Consider the following 18155-nt stretch of genomic DNA (forward strand, 5'->3'; position numbering starts at 1 on the left):
AAAACCCACAGGGCAAAATGAAAGCAAATGAAACGAATGGATAGAAGGATAACAAAGGATTATCTTGATTTTGAACAAACATCACTGTGGTCAGTAAAATTACTGTTACTCAGGTCCCAGGAGAAATGACTTTAAAGTTTTAAGGAAATGTGATGGAGAATAGGAAAAGTGACTCACGGTGTCTTTTATACATCAGGCAGAAGTCCTGTTAAGACCTGAAATGAAATAAGACTCACTGAGCTCATGAATCAATGTGGGTGATTTATTTACAACAACGAAGATTGCAATCTGAAATTTCAGTGTGTGGCTGCTGTACTGTAACTTTAGCTCCTTTCAGTGCCGCAGATCATTTTGTAAAAGAATCACGTCAGATGGCTTGAATTCCTAAAACAAAACATGCTGAATGCAACTGTGATGAAGTGTCACCTTTTCCGTGTGGGGTTCAATCACATATCAGGAGATCCATGTTGTGGGGTGACAGCTGATAGGCAGAACTTGCACAACAATTGCTCCCAATATTGGACATTATGCAGTAAGGAAAGTGACAGGAAAATGAACTGCGAAGTGTAGAACGCTTCTAATAATAATAATAATAATAATAATTTTTATACCCCGCCCTCCCCAGCCAAGGCCAGGCTCAGGGCGGCTAACAAGCAACAATAAAAACAAGTTGAATGAATACAACTTAAAAGCAAGATTAAAATACAACATTAAAATATTAAAATGCAGCCTCATCACAGGAGGAGAAAGGAAAAAGAAAAAAGAAAGAGGGGGACGGAATCAAATTGGCTCCAAGCCAAAGGCCAGGCAGAACAACTCTGTCTTACAGGCCCTGCGGAAAGAAATCAGATCATGCAGGGCCCTGGTCTCATGAGGCAGAGCGTTCCACCAGGCCGGAGCCAGTGTTGAAAAGGCCCTGGCTCTGGTTTAAGCTAATCCAACTTCCTTAGGGCCCGGGACCACTAGGGTGTTGCTATTTATGGACCTTGAGGCTCCCCGTGGGGCATACCGGGAGAGGCGGTCCCATAGGTACGAGGGTCCTAGGCCGTGAAGGGCTTTAAAGGTCAAAACCAGCACCTTAAATCTGACCCTGTACTCCACCGGGAGCCAGTGCAGCTGGAAAAGCACTGGATACGCTCCCATGGCAGAGACCCCGTGAGGAGCCTCGCTGCAGCATTCTGCACCCGCTGGAGTTTCTGGGACAGCTTCAAGGGCAGGCCCGCATAGAGCTTTTGATGCATCATCAACTAAGCTGCTCAGAAACAAATCCAAATTAATACTCACTATGTAGCCAACATCATCAAATCTCCCTGGAAAAAGAAATCAGGATGAATGCTCAACAAACAGGTGATCTGGAAACACCCCAGTTCCATCAGCTACATGCATTTATTGCTGCCCATTGATTGCGAAGTCTACATTTTGAAATGCTTGCTGAGTTTCCCTTGTTAGACTGCAAGCTATTTGTTGCAAGACTTCTTTCTTTCTCTGATCACTTCCAAGGCTGCCAACATGTGTCAGGTACCAAACATGAACCAGATAGTAATTGCAGACATGTTGTCGACTGTTGTTTTCCTGCCTGGAAATCCTGCATTGATATTTTCTGAGACGTTTCCCCCCGGAATGATCAATAACTACTCTTGGGTAACTATGGTCCACAGCTGCTTAGGGGAAAAGGGGAAATGCAGGAAGAGTAGAGTTGAGCGCCATTAAAGTGAACGGAAGACTTGTGTAAATGAGGTGTGTGTACAAATGGACGAAGGGAGGGGGAAAACTTATTTTCACTTAAAAGCCAGGAGGGGCCCTACATAGCAAGAAACAATCTCTGTAAAACACTCCTCATAGTTATCCTGTTGGTAGCTTGATATTCAGTGGAGGTGGAAGATAAGGTTTTAATTCTAGATGGATAATTACCATCTTTTGTTGTTTAGTCGTTTAGTCGTGTCCGACTCTTCGTGACCCCATGGGCCAGAGCACGCCAGGCACTCCTGTCTTCCACTGCCTCCCACAGTTTGGTCAAACTCATGCTGGTACCTTCGAGAACACTGTCCAACCATCTTGTCCTCTATCGTCCCCTTCTCCTTGTGCCCTCCATCTTTCCCAACATCAGGGTCTTTTCCAGGGAGTCTTCTCTTCTCATGAGGTGGCCAAAGTATTGGAGCCTCAGCTTCACGATCTGTCCTTCCAGTGAGCACTCAGGGCTGATTTCCTTAAGAATGGATAGGTTTGATCTTCTTGCAGTCCATGGGACTCTCAAGAGTCTCCTCCAGCACCATAATTCAAAAGCATCAATTCTTCGGCGATCAGCCTTCTTTATGGTCCAGCTCTCACATCCATACATCACTATTGGGAAAACCATAGCATTAACTATACGAGCCTTTGTTGGCAAGGTGATGTCTCTGCTTTTTAAGATGCTGTCTAGGTTTGTCAATTACCATCTATGATTCTTCTAATGACTAGGATAACAAACTTGGATCAGAAGGCAGTGTATTTAGAATACTAGGTTTCATGCGTCTTGTTCTTTCATGCTGTGACTATTTTGCTTCAATCTTTTTCAGCAAACATTTCTTTGCTTAAATCTAAACGTATATGGAGATTTAAGAGAGTTTGCCTACACCCTGTGGTTTGAGATTCACTGCATTCTCTTTGGCACCTGCTAAAAGCATTTTTGTTTAGACAAGCCCACTCATATATTTAGATTGTTGGTGTGTGCGTTCATCTGTTTTTAGCTTATTGTTGATTTTAATTTTTGGAAAGTTTTATTAACAACACTAGCAGGGTTGTCTGAAGACTTGTCATGAGAAACTTTCTCCCTTTTTATTCTAGCTTAAATTTTAATTTCTTTTCATAATCAGTGAAATTAGAATTGGAAAATGTATAAAATGCAATGATATAAAGGTTGATTTTGAAAGCCTCGAGGCGGGAGGGAAGTAAGTTGGGGGGGCTCTAAAGAGCCATGGAGGTAAAGGGGATAACAATGATATGAATGTATATTATCAAATGGAAAACTAATAAAAATTATATACAACAACAACAATAATTTTTGGAATGTTTTGAATTGTTAAATTTTAACCTTTATAGTCTTCATCAAGGACGCAGATGGCGCTGTGGGTTAAACCACAGAGCCTAGGACTTGCCGATCAGAAGGTCGGCGGTTCAAATCCCTGCGACAGGGTGAGCTCCTGTTGCTCGGGCCCTGCTCCTGCCAACCTAGCAGTTCGAAAGCACGTCAAAGTGCAAGTAGATAAATAGGTACCACTCCGGCGGGAAGGTAAACGGCATTTCCGTGTGCTGTTCTGGTTCACCAGAAGAGGCTAAGTCATGCCGGCCACATGACCCAGAAGCTGTACGCCGAATCCCTCGGCCAATAAAGCGAGATGAGTGCTGCAACCCCAGAGTAGGTCACGACTGGACCTAATGGTCAGGGGTCCCTTTACCTTTACCTATAGTCTTCATCAGCCAATTTTTTTCACAAAATATGTAAGTAAGATTCATGCTATGGATCAGTGCTCACTGTCATATCAGAATGTAGAACACATGGCTTGACGTTCTGCACCACTAGTCTGTTCCATTGTATATATGAACTCCAATAGATTTATTTCTATCTTTTGAATGATATCATTATTCTATTACATATGATTTAATAGTTATCAGCCTGCATGTTGTGTCTCTATTTCTGTGATTGATCCTTTCAAATATGGCAGGGGTGGCCAACTCCCAAGAGACTGTCACCTACTTACAGAATTAAAAACTCGCAGTGATCTACTCCCCCTTTTTTAGGGGTTCATCAACACAGTGCCAGGGAAAAAACCATCCTCATTGAGTAAGGTCTATCTTCCATTCTGGAGATCATGCAACAATGGAGGGTGGGGCCGGATTCGATTTTACCAACGCTAAGGAAAAAGACCCAGTGCTCGACCGTGATCTACCAAAACCTCCTGGAGTTCTACCAGTAGATCATGATCAACCTGTTGGACATCCCTGGAATATGAGAACAGCCTGTCTCTACATGTTTGGGTTGTTGTTGTTTTTTTTGTTAGACAATGATATCAATATGGTAAAGGTAAAGGGACCCCTGACCATTTGGTCCAGTCGTGGCTGACTCTGGGGTTGCGGTGCTCATCTCGCTTTATTGGCCGAGGGAGCTGGCGTACAGCTTCTGGGTCATGTGGCCGGCATGACTTAGCCTCTTCTGGTGAACCAGAACAGCACAAGGAAACTATACAGCTATAACAAAGGCGGCATTTTTTCATCTCCGCCAGGCTAAGCAGTTGGCTCCTTATCTCTCTCGCCCTGACCTAGCCACTGTGATCCATGCGACGGTCACCTCCAGACTGGATTATTGTAACTCGCTCTACGTGGGGCTGCCCTTGAGACTGACCCAGAAACTCCAGCGGGTGCAGAATGCCGCGGCGAGACTCCTTATGGGGTCCTTATGCGAGATCATATCCATCCGGTACTATACCAGCTGCACTGGCTCCCGGTGGAGTACAGGATCAGGTTTAAGGTGCTGGTTTTAACCTTTAAAGCCCTATACGGCCTAGGACCCTCGTACCTACGGGACCGCCTCTCCTGGTATGTCCCACAGAGAAATTTACGGTCTGCAAATAAAAACACCCTAAAGATCCCAGGCCACAGAGAGGTTAGGTTGGCCTCAACTAGAGCCAGGGCTTTCTCGGCCGCGGCTCCAATCTGGTGGAACACTCTGTCACAAGAGACTAGGGCCCTGCAGGACCTGACATCCTTCCGCAGGGCCTGCAAGACAGAGCTGTTCCACCAGGCCTTTTGTCAGGGCGCAGCCTGACCCCCTCCTCTGGCAATCTGCACAAAATTTTGCTTGATGGTTGCCATTAATTTGATTTTAAATTGATTTAATTAATTTTATAATGAATGTTTTAGAATGTTGGACTATTTTGATTGTTGTTAGCCGCCCTGAGCCCGGCTGGGGAGGGCGGGATATAAATAAAATTTATTATTATTATTATTATTAACAAACCCCGTCGTGGGGATTCGAACCACCGACCTTCTGATCGGCAAGTCCTAGGCTCTGTAGTTTAACCCACAGCGCCACCCACGTCCCTGATATCAATATGACCAATATTCAAAAATAGCTTTATTTCATTTAAATACAATACATCAATATGTAGGGATCGGTGTCCCAGTTGAGGTTATGTGGAGCTAGAAAAATATATACGCAAAAATGGCAATTCCATGGGCTCTGGCATTCGTCACAGTGTCCCATTGTGCCAGAAGTGGTTTACTCCTGCTGGCCACATGACCCGGAAAGCTGTCTGTGGACAAACGCTGGGTTAGGGTTAGGGTTAGGACAAACGCTGGCTCCCTTGGCCTGAAGCGAGATGAGAGCCGCAACCCCTTAGTCACCTTTGACTGGACTTAACTATCCTTTACCTTTACCTTCTTACATTTATTTAAGTATGCACCTCAATGTACAAAAAATAATAATTTGGGAATTGCTCTCAATACAGAAATGTGTTTTTTGTTTGATTTTCATAATGGTTAATGCTCACTGCACCAAAAGGAAAAAAAAGGAAATCTAATAGGGAGAACCCTCACTTGGTTTGGACACCGAAAGGACCGACATATTCGTAGCCTTTCCAGAACCCTACTAAACCATGCAATAAAAAAATGAAAGCTCATTTGAATTTAAAACGTTTCAAAATAGGCAATGAGAAGAACCCAGACAAGAATCAGGAGCAACATGACATTTATTTTTTATGCAAACAAAACCAGCGTATATTTCATGAGCCAGCAAATAAGGCAATCAAATCACAGGAACAAGTGAAATGGATAGAAGTTTTTACAAGTTGGTTTTGTTAAGAACAGACCAAATATGCTGTCCTGCTGGTGTGATTCGACTCCAGTACAATTCAGGAGTGCTTTTCAAACTTGCAGATAATTTGCTTAGAAGAAGCACAGGTTGTGCTTTTCCCCCTATTTATTAAATTGACTTGGATGACATGGCAAGGGCCTGTTTTCAACTGTGTTTGTTAGACTTTTATTCAGCCGTGAACTATAGTGGAAGGTTGACCATCTGGAAAAATAAACTACTCAACAGCCATGTAATTTGTCTTTTGTCTGGCTTCTGTCAGTGGATTTTTCTGTGGATTAGCACTGAACAAATATAGAAAGGGAGTTTTTCTTCAAGCAGACTCCCTTCTTTGAGAAGCGTTTTCATAATGTTACAAATTAACCAAAAGTGTAATGCTGTTAAAAGATTTTGTCATCGTGCCTGCACAGTGTGTTATTAAAAATCTCATGCGAAAAAAATGCCAAAGTTATTTACACTGCTCAGGGAAATGTATATTTATTGAAAAGAGGGAACAGCTACTTACAGCCATAGATCATCAAGCGCATTAATCAAAGCAGCTGTGAAGTAAGTGAATGTGTTTTTTGTGATTTTACCCACGAACTATAAAATGTATGCAGGAAAACATGATATGGAATAAATTCCATGAATATTCCCTTCAATTTCAGCATGACTAATCATCTGTTATAAGGGATCCTGAGTGTGCCATATTGGAGAGGATTATTCAGGGGTTTTTTTTCCCCCAAAAAAGAAAACACACACATCACAGAATGGCTGGGTAGATGTCATCCAGACAAATTTCCATTTTAGTCCATTTTTTTTGAGGCAACAGAATCTCGGTTTTACTTTATTAAATAAAATAAACATTGTTTTGGGTGTCCAGCTATTGGATTCTCCCTCGAAAAGATTTTGGATTCGTAATAAATGATATGGGATGGTGTGAACCAGCATAACTGGGATTTCAATTCTCATCCTGATGCAATCCTTTCCAGAAGATCCCTTAAAACAGACAGCAGAGTGTCTGTTCACAGGACATGCTCTTAGGGCCACACATGGTATCTTCTGTCCTGCCAAGGCTCATATATAGTACTTTTCTTTTCTTTTCTTTTAACTTAGTGCCTCCAAATGGTCTGGAGGGAATTATGTGAGCTGCCCTCATGACCTAGAGTGTGTGGCACCTGGGCCCTGCTGCCAGATCCCACAGTTCAATCTTAGCAGGAGTGGGAAACCTGTGACTCCTCCCAGAAATTGTTGGACTACAACTCCCATTGTGACTGGGACTGATGGAAGTCAGAGTTCTAAAGCACAGAGTTCGAAGTGCAAGTAGATAAACAGGTACCACTCTGGAGGGAAGGTAAACGGCGTTTCCGTGCACTGCTCTGGTTTGCTAGAAGCAGCTTAGTCATGCTGGCCACATGACCTGGAAGCTGTACGCTGGCTCCCTCGGCCAGTAAAGTGAGGTGAGTGCTGCAACCTCAGAGTCGGCCATGACTGGACCTAATGGTCAGGGGTCCCTTTACCTTTACCTACACACACACACACACACACACACACACACACACACACACACACATATATCATAAAATAGAATAGAGTCCTATAACTCCTTAGCTGAATAGAGTTTGTCTTTCTTAATGGACAGGGGCAGTTGATAAATTAAAACAAAACCCCAAACCCAGATGGGTCTCTACCTTACCTTCCTCTAAAGGCAAACCCATCCAGAATAGCTAATTTCCTGGACCTTCAGATGCTACAAAGATGTAGAACACAGGCTGTAGCCTTCCCATTCCTCACCATCATTGCTACGACCTTTGGGAGAAACCATGGGCTGAAACAAAGTGAGCAACTGTGACAGGCAGGTACTTCTGACAGTTCTGCTATGGGCCTGGTACCCATAAGGTAAAGGTGAAGAACCCCTGGATGGTTAAGTCCAGTCAAAAGCAACTATGGGGTTGCTGCACTCATCTCGCTTTCAGGCCGAGGGAGCCGGCGTTTGTCTGCAGACAGCTTTCTGGTCATGTGGCCAGCAGGACTACACCACTTCTGGTGCAACGGGACACCATGATGGAAACCACAGCGCATGGAAACGCTGTTTTCCTTCCCTCCAAAGCGATACCTATTTATCTACTTGCATTGGCATGCTTTCGAACTGCTAGGTTGGCAGGAGCTGGGACAGAGCAATGGGAGCTCACCACCACAGAGCGGATTTGAACCATCGACCTTCCGATCGGCAAGCCCAAGAGGCTCAGTGGTTTAGGCCACAGAGTGAATTTATCAGCAAAGAAATGAACACATGAGCAGTGTACAAAAGATGTCAGACCAGCAGACATGCTACTAAGGCCCTGACGCTGTGCCTGATAAGATGATTTAAATGCAATGGGGCCACATCCAATGATTTCATGGACAAGTACTTTAACCATTGCTCATCTCCAAATTACCATGAGCCTTCTTAGATGAAACATCCAAATGTGATAATTTTGTGGACTTGTGTCTTAGAAATTCCCAAGCGGCCTGGACTGAAGTCTCTTCCTCCTCCTTGTAGAATCCTCTCTTGTAAGGAGCTGCTGTTCCTTGTTTCCTGGCTTGCAGATGTCTGCTGTATTTGCCCCAGGAATGAGGTGAGGCTGCCAAGATATACTCAGAGATTTGTTTTTATGCTTGTATCTCTACATAAAAACCTTTGGCTTAGCTGGGGGCAAAGGCAAGCAAACCTCGCTGCCAAGAAATGCTTGTCTTTGTATGCTCAGAAGGGTTTTGTCATGGTTCCACATTGTTCCAGCAATGAATACAAAATGTGATACCTTCCCAGCAACTAATAACCTATAAGGGAAAAAAGGGTAACTCTAGCATTTTAATTCTGCTAACATTGTTCGTCTGGTTGGAGTACTGTTACAGTCTCTCAGTGCTGGCTGTAAAGACTATAATGAAATGGTATTTTCAAACAGGTTACTTATTAAATGAAAAGCATTTGACTTGCTCGTATTTCCTAATAACTCTTCAGTGCGGTATTTAAATTTTATCCTGGATTTTTTTTTCTTATTAAGAACTTGGCCGATCACAGATTTGTTTTCTTTTTCCATGTTGCGCTAGTTGATGTTTTAACAAGTAGCACAAATCTGAAAGCCCTGCAAAACCCTTTTCAGGTTAAGAGTATATTTGCTCACACCCACAAACCCACACAAGATGGCACTTAAAAAGAGAAAACATTTCTTTGCCTTACATGGTTGCTCCACTCGCACAACAACAGCGCTTAACTTTTACTCCTTCTGTGCTCATAAATGAAGACTCAGCACTGCAGAGATATCTTAATTCAGGTTAAAAACGTTGGATTTTGGTCTTAAAGGTCAGTATGTTTTATTTATGACCCTTCGCCAAGAGTTTATTGCATGAGATCCATGAACTAAGAGGATGAGGCTAGGGTTGGGTCTTTCTCTCAAACTTGGTTTTCCCGCATTGCTCATTATTCTAATCTAAAAGGGCTTATCCTCACTTATCTTTTGCCCTGCCCTTTCCAGGCCCAGATCCATACTTTAAAGCTCTGTGTCTGAACGTTTCTTTTCTTCTTTTCTCTTTTCGCCCCACACAAAGCAGCTCTTTAAAGCTGAAGCACAAAGGACGGCAATTTGGGTTTACCACGGATGGCTGTTTGCTCCAGTTTAGCAGTAAAGAGTTAGGTTTTTTCGGGAAAGCTCCAGGAACACTCAGAAACAGAGCTTTAAAGCGCAGGCCACACCCGGAAAGTGAAGAGGAAAGGTAAGTGAGGATAAGCCCTAAATTCAATTCTCCATGTTTCCACATCAGTTTGCATTTTTTTTTAAAAAGCCCTCATGAAAACCTATCATCTTGGCGACTCCCAACAGAATATTAAAAACAAGGTAAAACATCAAACATTTAAAACTTCCCTAAACAGGGTTGCCTTCAGATGTCTTCTAAAAGTCAGATAGCTGTTTATTTCCTTGACATCTGATGGGAGGGCTTTCCACAGGATGGGTGCCACTACCAAGAAGGCCCTCTGCCTTAAATGCAAACTCATTTGAATTCCCCCCCTATCCTGGGGGGGTGGCTATATACATTCAGTGCGTAAATGAAGCTAGTAAACCTCAAGGTAACTTATGAATTTTCCCCATTCTTTTATGAAGTTTTCACCCTCTTGGTTTCTGAGTTTTCCAGTCAGCTTTGCCGTCTCAGCATAGTCCACCAGCTTGGTTTGCCATTCTTCTCTGGTAGGGACTTTGTCTTTTTTCCCAGCTCTGGGCTGTTGTTCCCCACATAAAAAGTACTTTCTGCTCCTTTGGCATATCGGTACCTGTAACTCCTTCGACTTGGGTACCGTATAATCAGTGAACCAAAGGGGGATTTGGCAGAGAAGGGATCTTCATGGAAAGCCAGTGGTGAATGAGAGAAGCCTAGATCCTACTTACATCTGCAAGATCCAGCAGGTTTAGTCTAACTAATTGGTTGTCATTGAGTTGATATGGTGGACAAAGGGGTATCTTTTCAGCCTGTCATCAGCGACACCGTTTTTTAAGGCCGCTTCTTTCATCCTTGCCCCCATCCCCCCCAGTGACCTTTGTCGTATTCAGTCAGTGTCAAAAGTAGGAAGCGATGACTTTGTTGGGTTCTCAGCTTAGGGGATTGTTCACATTATCGAAAGCTCGGGGAGGTTTTTTTCTCATCAGCAGGCTGCCTTGCCCTGTCATTAGGCTTCGTTTAAAAATTAGCCGCATTCTCACCAGCTGACCCCTGCTACTCATAGGTCAGGCCCAAGTGTGTAGGTTGTTTTTCTCCTGGGGTTTCTGGGCAGGTGTGAAGCCTTCCTAGTTTGTTATAGCCCTTTGGGCCCAGCAGGGTTTGGGGGAGAGAAAGCTGCCCAGAGAAAGTGTGGGGAAGGGAGGCAGGGATTATGGGAGAGCGAAATTTAATTAACATAAAAATGAGGAGAAAAATACATTGCTTGAATTGAAACAAACACACAGACACACACACACAATTTGATATAGATAATAATTTCAAATAATACCCCATATCATACCAGTCCCACAAAAACAGTTGTGGATTGCAGCAATGCAGTGCTAAAAATAAGCGATTGCTTTGCTTGTCAAGTTTTTATTAAATCTAAATCCTTTAGATTTAGCTCAGAATAACTGGAACAGATACTTGGAAAGTAATCCCACTAAAGGTGTAGACTAGACATTTCCTCTCTGATATTTTTTTTTAAGGTATCCTTTTGTCAACTTTTTGTTTTGCTTTTTTTAATAATAAAAAATATATACTTTTCAAATTTATACATTTCATAATTTTACAGTCATTTTGACATTTCAAAACTTGACTTCCTTCCCCCTCTTTCTGCGGCTCTTGAAATTTATTTTTAATATCTTCAGCTTCCCAGGTCATGTGGCTAAAATGGCTCTTCTGCTAACGCAAGGCAGGCTCACCAAATTCTTCAAATTTTCCCATTCTGCACTGGTCTGCTGAAAACCATTCCACACTGTGCAAGAGAGTCCCTTGACCCTCAGAATCAGTTTTTTTGGAGGGGAGAAGGAGGAGAAGGAGCCGCTGGAGAGCTCTGCTTGCTTTTCTCTGATGAAATCCAATACTTTCAGTCAGAGTCAAATAAGCATTTGTTGGATCATCAAGTGAGGAGGTAAAGGTAAAGGACTCCTGGACTGTTAAGTCCAGTCAAAGGCTGAGGGAGCCGGTGTTCGTCCGCAGTCAGCTTTCCAGGTCATGTGGTCAGCATGACTAAACTACTTTGGTGCAACAGAACACCATGATGGAAACCAGAGTGCACAGAAACACCATTTACCTTCCCACCGCAGCGGTACCTATTTATCTACTTGCGCTGGCGTGCTTTCAAACTGCTAGGTTGGCAGGAGCTGGGACAGAGCAACAGGAGCTCTCCCTGTCATGTGGATTCGAACCGCCAACCTTCTGATCTGCAAGCCCAAGAGGCTCAGTGGTTTAGATCACAGTGCCACCCATGTACACCGCCTCCTCTCCGTGAGCAACACCAGCACCTTCAATGCGCAAGTGTTAAATGGGCTAATGTAAAACCTGGTAATGTAAATGCCACTAACATACTGTATGGTGAATCACTGGGAAAGAATTCATTCTTCACAACACAAGGGAATCAGCTACTGCTGCCTGCGGAATGGGCCAGGTTGTAGCAAATGTTGGTGCTGATGTGTTTATCAGGCTCCATCTATTTGAACTTCAACAGGCTCATCTTTCAGTCATGCGCCCATCAGTTGCACTGAGGCGATGATGCCTGGAAGGGGCCCGTCTTATTCTGAAAGGTGAGCAAACAGCAGCGGCGCCTCTCATTCTTGTGTCTCCTGTGACTTGATATTGATGCCCAGGCGAAGATTTCACTTACCAATTTGGTTAAAAAGAGCTTTCAACTCCTCATTGCAGGCACCCGAAAGTCCTAGCCTGTGCGTGCACCTCCTTGCAGCCCCGTCAACTTTCACGTTAAGATGTTTAAGGGTGTGGCTTTGCAATAATGAGTTTCTTTTTCCTTCTACTGGTTTGCAAACTTCTATGTGGGTAAATGGACATTTTCCCTAATTGGGGAAATGGCAGCTTCAGGGGAAGTGGTGGATGTGGTGGTAATATCAGGAAAATAGTAAAAGGTAAAAGGTAAAGGACCCCTGGACTCTTAAGTCCAGTCAAAGGTGACTATGGGGTTGTGGCACACATCTCGCTTTCAGGCTGAGGGAGCCGGCGTTGGTCCACAGACAGCTTTCCAAGTCGTGGCCAGCAGGACTAAACCACTTCTGGTGCACAGATGACCGTGACAAGTGCTAGAGTGCACGGAAACGCCGTTTACCTTCCCGCCACAGAGGTACCTATTTATCTACTTGCATTGGAGTGCTTTCGAACTGCTAGGTTGGCAGGAGCTGGGACAAAGCAACGGGAGCTCACTCTGTTGTGGGGATTCGAACCGCCAACCATCCAATCAGCAAGCCCAAGAGGCTCAGTAGTTTAGACCACAGCGCCACCTGTGTCCCTAGGAAAATAGTATAAGGGGTTGGGTTAAACCTCTCTCTTCAAGCACTATAATCCTTACTCAAATCCTCCTTCTCTCTTTATTTTTATTTATTAAATTTGTATACCACCCTATACTGGCAGGTCTTCTCTCTCTCTCTCTCTCTCTCTCTCTCTCTCTCTCTCTCTCTCTCTCTCATATCCCCCCCCCAATTCTGTCTGAGCTCTGAACCTCACACCAGCAAAAAGTGGTGACACTGTAACACTCCAATCTTCTATGTGTAAGTGTGGCATTCTGAATGCATTCAAAAAAAATATTCATTCCTGCTAGTGAAAATATAAGCCTACTCAGCCTCTAGCAGATCAGGAAAAAAGTTTCCAACCCGGCCCACACCTTGACGTGCTAGTTTTCTGCTTATATGGTGGCTCTTAACAACAACAAAGATTTTGGGAAAGATGGAGGGCACAAGGAGAAGGGGACGACAGAGGACGAGATGGTTGGACAGTGATCTCGCAGTTACCAGCATGAGTTTGACCAAACTGCGGGAGGCAGTGGAAGACAGAAGTGCCTGGTGTGCTCTGGTCCATGGGGTCATGAAGAGCCGGACACGACTAAACGACTAAACAGCAACAACAAAACAAAAATCCATGGGAAGATTCAAAACCAATTTCCTTCCTGAAGTCTGCAATCCATTCTACCATCCTATTTTGTTGCATGTGTAGACCAAGCTGGGAATGAATACACACATCATGACTCTCAAGAAATCAGAAAGCTTTCTCCCAACCATAGAAGAAAACTGGAGAGGTTTGTCTTGATAAAAAAGAGAGGCAGCTGAGCCTCTCTTAGCTTTCGATCTGTTTTTTCCTCTAACTAGCCCACTCAGCTAATCTCTCCTGCTTGTCAACTGTTAGGGGAGATTAGCTGCCTGATATAACAGGGGATAAAAGTCTGCTCCTAGCAGCTTCTCTTTCCTGCTCAGGGTGACTTCAAAGCAAACAGCTCCAGTTCTCCTGCACCATCAACAAGTCAGGAGGGGTCCTCCAGTAACCTCAGTGATCAGATCTTGCTTCCTCACAAGAGGAAAATAATGAATAGCCATGCTATTAAGATACTGCACCCAAAATAGACTGGAGTTGTGTGGAGTGATTAAACAGGCTGGAGCTATCTGTTTCGGAGCTGTGACGGCGATTCACTCAGGTGGAACTTGCATACTTTAAATGCCAAAAAAAAATATGTTGTGAGTGAGGAATGTGGTCCTCCAGCTCATCTGAGCTTGACGCCTCTGTTGCAGAGGTGTTTATATCAACCACAGTCTATATTTCACTGTACACACATACAAAGTTGTATAGAGGGTGTTTTTGTTTTTTGTTTTTAAAAGGGCAAATCTACTGCCAGCTTTCATGTTCTTCTGTACCAAGTGGTGATTTGTGCCTCTTCCAAAGGACTTGCAAGGCACTATCATTAAAAGACGCCTGCTTCTTGGGAGAAAAGCAATGACAAACCTAGACAGCATCTTAAAAAAACAGAGACATCACCTTGCCAACAAAGGCTTGTATAGTTAAAGCTATAATAATAATAATAATAATAAATTTTATTTATATCCCGCCCTCCCCAGCCGAAGCCGGGCTCAGGGCGGCTAACAACAATAAAACAGTATAAAAGTATAACATAAACAACACTCTAAAATCATTCATTGTAAAATTAATTAATTCAGGCCACTGGCAACCATTGGGCCAGAGCTCCGCGAAGATTGCCGAGGGAGGGAGTCAGGCTGTGCCCTGGCCAAAGGCCTGGCGGAACAACTCTGTCTTGCAGGCCCTGCGGAAAGATGTCAAGTCCCGCAGGGCCCTGGTCTCTTGTGACAGAGTGTTCCACCAGATCGGAGCCACAGCCGAAAAAGCCCTGGCTCTAGTTGAGGCCAGCCTAACTTCTCTGTGGCCTGGGACCTTCAAGATGTTTTTATTTGAAGACCGTAAGTTTCTCTGTGGGGCATACCAGGAGAGGCGGTCCCGTAGGTACGAGGGTCCTAGGCCGTATAGGGCTTTAAAGGTTAAAACCAGCACCTTAAATCTGATCCTGTACTCCACCGGGAGCCAGTGCAGCTGGTGTAGCACCGGATGAATGTGATCTCGCAGCGAAGACCCCATAAGGAGTCTCGCCGCGGCATTCTGCACCCGCTGGAGTTTCTGGGTCAGTCTCAAGGGCAGCCCCACGTAGAGCGAGTTACAATAATCCAATCTGGAGGTGACCGTCGCGTGGATCACAGTGGCCAGGTCAGGGCGAGAGAGGTAAGGAGCCAACTGCTTAGCTTGGCGGAGATGGAAAAATGCCGCCTTTGTTATAGCTGCAATCTGCGCCTCCATGGAAAGGGAGGCGTCGAAGATTACACCCAAACTATGGTTTTCCCAGTGGTGATGTATGAAGTGAGAGCTGGACCATAAAGAAGGCTGATCACCAATGAATTGATGCTTTTGAATAATGGTGCTGGAGGAGACTCCTGAGAGTCCCATGGCCTGCAAGAAGATCAAACCAATCCATTCTTAAGGAAATCAGCCCTGAGTGCTCACTGGAAGCTGAGGCTCCAAGACTTTGGCCACCTCATGAGAAGAGAAGACTCCCTGGAAAAGACCCTGATGTTGGGAAAGATGGAGGGCACAAGGAGAAGGGGACAACAGAGGATGAGATGGTTGGACAGTGTTCTCGAAGCTACCAGCATGAGTTTGACCAAACTGCGGGAGCAGTATAATACTACTGCTACTACTACTACTACTACTACTACTACAACTAATAGACACAAATGACAGTTCCCAGGAGTCTGCTTTGGGGTGTGGTAAAGGTAAAGGGACCCCTGACCATTAGGTCCAGTTGTGACCGACTCTGGGGTTGCAGCGCTCATCTTGCTTTATTGGCCAAGGGAGCCGGCGTACAGCTTCTGGGTCATGTGGCCAGCATGACTAAGCTGCTTCTGGCGAGCCAGAGCTGTGCACGGAAACACTGTTTACCTTCCCACCAGAGCGATACCTATTTATCTACTTGCACTTTGACGTGCTTTCAAACTGCTAGATTGGCAGGAGCAGGGACTGAGCAATGGGAGCTCACCCCGTTGCGGGGATTCGAACCACCGACCTTCTGATTGGCAAGTCCTAGGCTCTGTGGTTTAGCCCACAGTGCCACCCGTGTCCCATTTGGGGTGTGGTAGACTGGTATAAAACTCTCTCTCTCTCTCTCTCTCTCTCTCTCTCTCTCTCTCTCTGATATGCCTCCTCTGAGATAATGGAAACTAATTTTCATGAAAGTGTGTTTAGGGCTGTAGCCTAAATATTGAAGGTAGTGGTAATAAAAACTAGGACATGCTTCTGAATCTGAACTTTGTAACTCCATTCTTTTTCCCCTTTTCTTAATCTGCCTTTAAGCAAGAAATGCCCTTTTTTCAACCCATTTCCCTTCAGCCATCAGACAGGGGAATCTGTCTTGTAAGTATATATTGGATGTTTGAAGAAAGCTAAACCACCAGCACTCAACTGCCGATGATGTTTTGAGATTGGTGTGCAAACATCCAAGGTGGTCTTCTGAGAAAGTAAGAGGAATGTGTCAAGTTCCCTTTCTGGTCCTGCAAGCTCTCCCATCAGACATCTCTGAGCGCTTGAGTGAAAAGTTACAAAGAAGCTGAGAGTGGATGGAGCAGTCACTGGAAATAAAGCTGATGTTTACTCAAGGTGTGCTTTTATGTTGCCTGTTGATCTGTCACGTTGTGAGAACCTGGGATGGAATCATGCCAGAACTAAAATGTTACGGAGCAGAAACAGTGACAATGGCCTTAAAGTGATTATTCTGTAGCCTATTTCAACGCAACAAGGAAGCAACACTTTTTGATCTCCATCAGATAAGCAGAGAGGACTGCAGAAGAAAGTTCAGTGAGAGTTTTAGGTATTGCTCTTAAGAAGTTGAAAGTGAAGAATCAAACTGCCATCGTCATCAAGATCAATGCTTCATGTAAGAGTCAGGCCACTGGAATTTCTAGCACATTATAGTCCACTCTGACTGGTCCAGCCCTACCTGGAGAAGCCAGGGGTTCAATTTGGGACCTTCTGCATGCAAAGCTCACAAGGGGTGCTACTCACAAGGATGGCAAAATGGCCTTTACCATGTTGTTCGACCCCATCATGTGGTGTTTAAAATAATCATGCACCTGTATGTGGGACGCGGGTGGCGCTGTGGGTTAAACCACAGAGCCTAGGACTTGCCAATCAGAAGGTCGCGGTTCAAATCCCTGCAACGGGGTGAGCTCCCATTGCTCGGTCCCTGCTCCTGCCCACCTAGCAGTTCGAAAGCACGTCAAAGTGCAAGTAGATAAATAGGTACCGCTCCGGCGGGGAGGTAAATGATGTTTCCGTGCGCTGCTCTGGTTCGCCAGAAGCGGCTTAGTCATGCTGGCCACATGACCCGGAAGCTGTCTGCGGACAAACGCCGGCTCCCTCGGCCAATAAAGCGAGATGAGCGCCGCAACCCCAGAGTCAGTCACGACTGGACCTAATGGTCAGGGGTCCCTTTACCTTTACCTTATGTGGGTAGCCTATGCATTGATCAAATTAAGCTCAATCCCAAATCCACCAAACAGATGAAACAGACTTTCTAAAGAAAATCGGATGTGTCCTGTGAAAGAGGCAGGAAAAGGGAAATCTCTTTTCATTGCGATGGACTAACTCTTTCTTTTAATGGTTCATAGAAAAATCCCCCCACATTTCTATCTGCCACTATTGCAAGGAAGGGATGAGATTTTTGTTGGGACTGTCCCCAGGGTGAAATGGTGAACCCCCTCTCAGTGTTATGATCCCAATCCTGATAGGAGCCCAGGGATGTTATTTAACAACAACATAAATGGGAGACATGGGGTGCATTTTGTGTACCATCTATTTTGGCTCTGAGATTACAAATTTAGGACTTAACATGTTGAAATGACCAAGCTCTTTAAAGAGACGTGCAACATCTTGGATAATGTTATTTACTCACCCATGCTTATAGATTTTAAAGAAACTTATTTCAGGAACCACCTAGATTTAAGGATATTAATTATGAAAAATATTAAAATTGCCCATTTCCTGCCACATGCAGCTATACTATACGATTTAGATGTACAAGCTTTGCTTTATTTAGCTTTCTAAAATGCTTTGCTTGGTGCTATAACCCAACCCTTGACTTTGAAGTCATTCATCAAAAAAACTGCCGTCATTCATCATGTACAATAAATCTGCCAGAGGTCTGGCAACCCGCTCTTGAAAACGATCTTATACTCACAAAAGAACAAGTTAAAAGGGGGACATGAAACCAAAAGATGTGTCCCAT

General features: G+C 44.4%; 1 long non-coding RNA gene across 1 annotated transcript; it reads right to left on the bottom strand.

Moving 5' to 3' along the window:
• Positions 1-307: 307 nt before the first annotated feature.
• LOC310696177 lies at positions 308-3825 on the bottom strand. The gene is made up of 3 exons (XR_014520461.1): positions 3738-3825; positions 1285-1310; positions 308-384 (listed from the first exon to the last, which is right to left on the bottom strand). It is a non-coding gene; the product is annotated as an uncharacterized lncRNA (long non-coding RNA).
• Positions 3826-18155: the final 14330 nt, after the last annotated feature.

The sequence above is a fragment of the Podarcis liolepis genome, assembly GCF_965112155.1.
Source record: "Podarcis liolepis genome assembly, chromosome: 17".
Classification (NCBI taxonomy): Eukaryota; Metazoa; Chordata; class Lepidosauria; order Squamata; family Lacertidae; genus Podarcis; species Podarcis liolepis.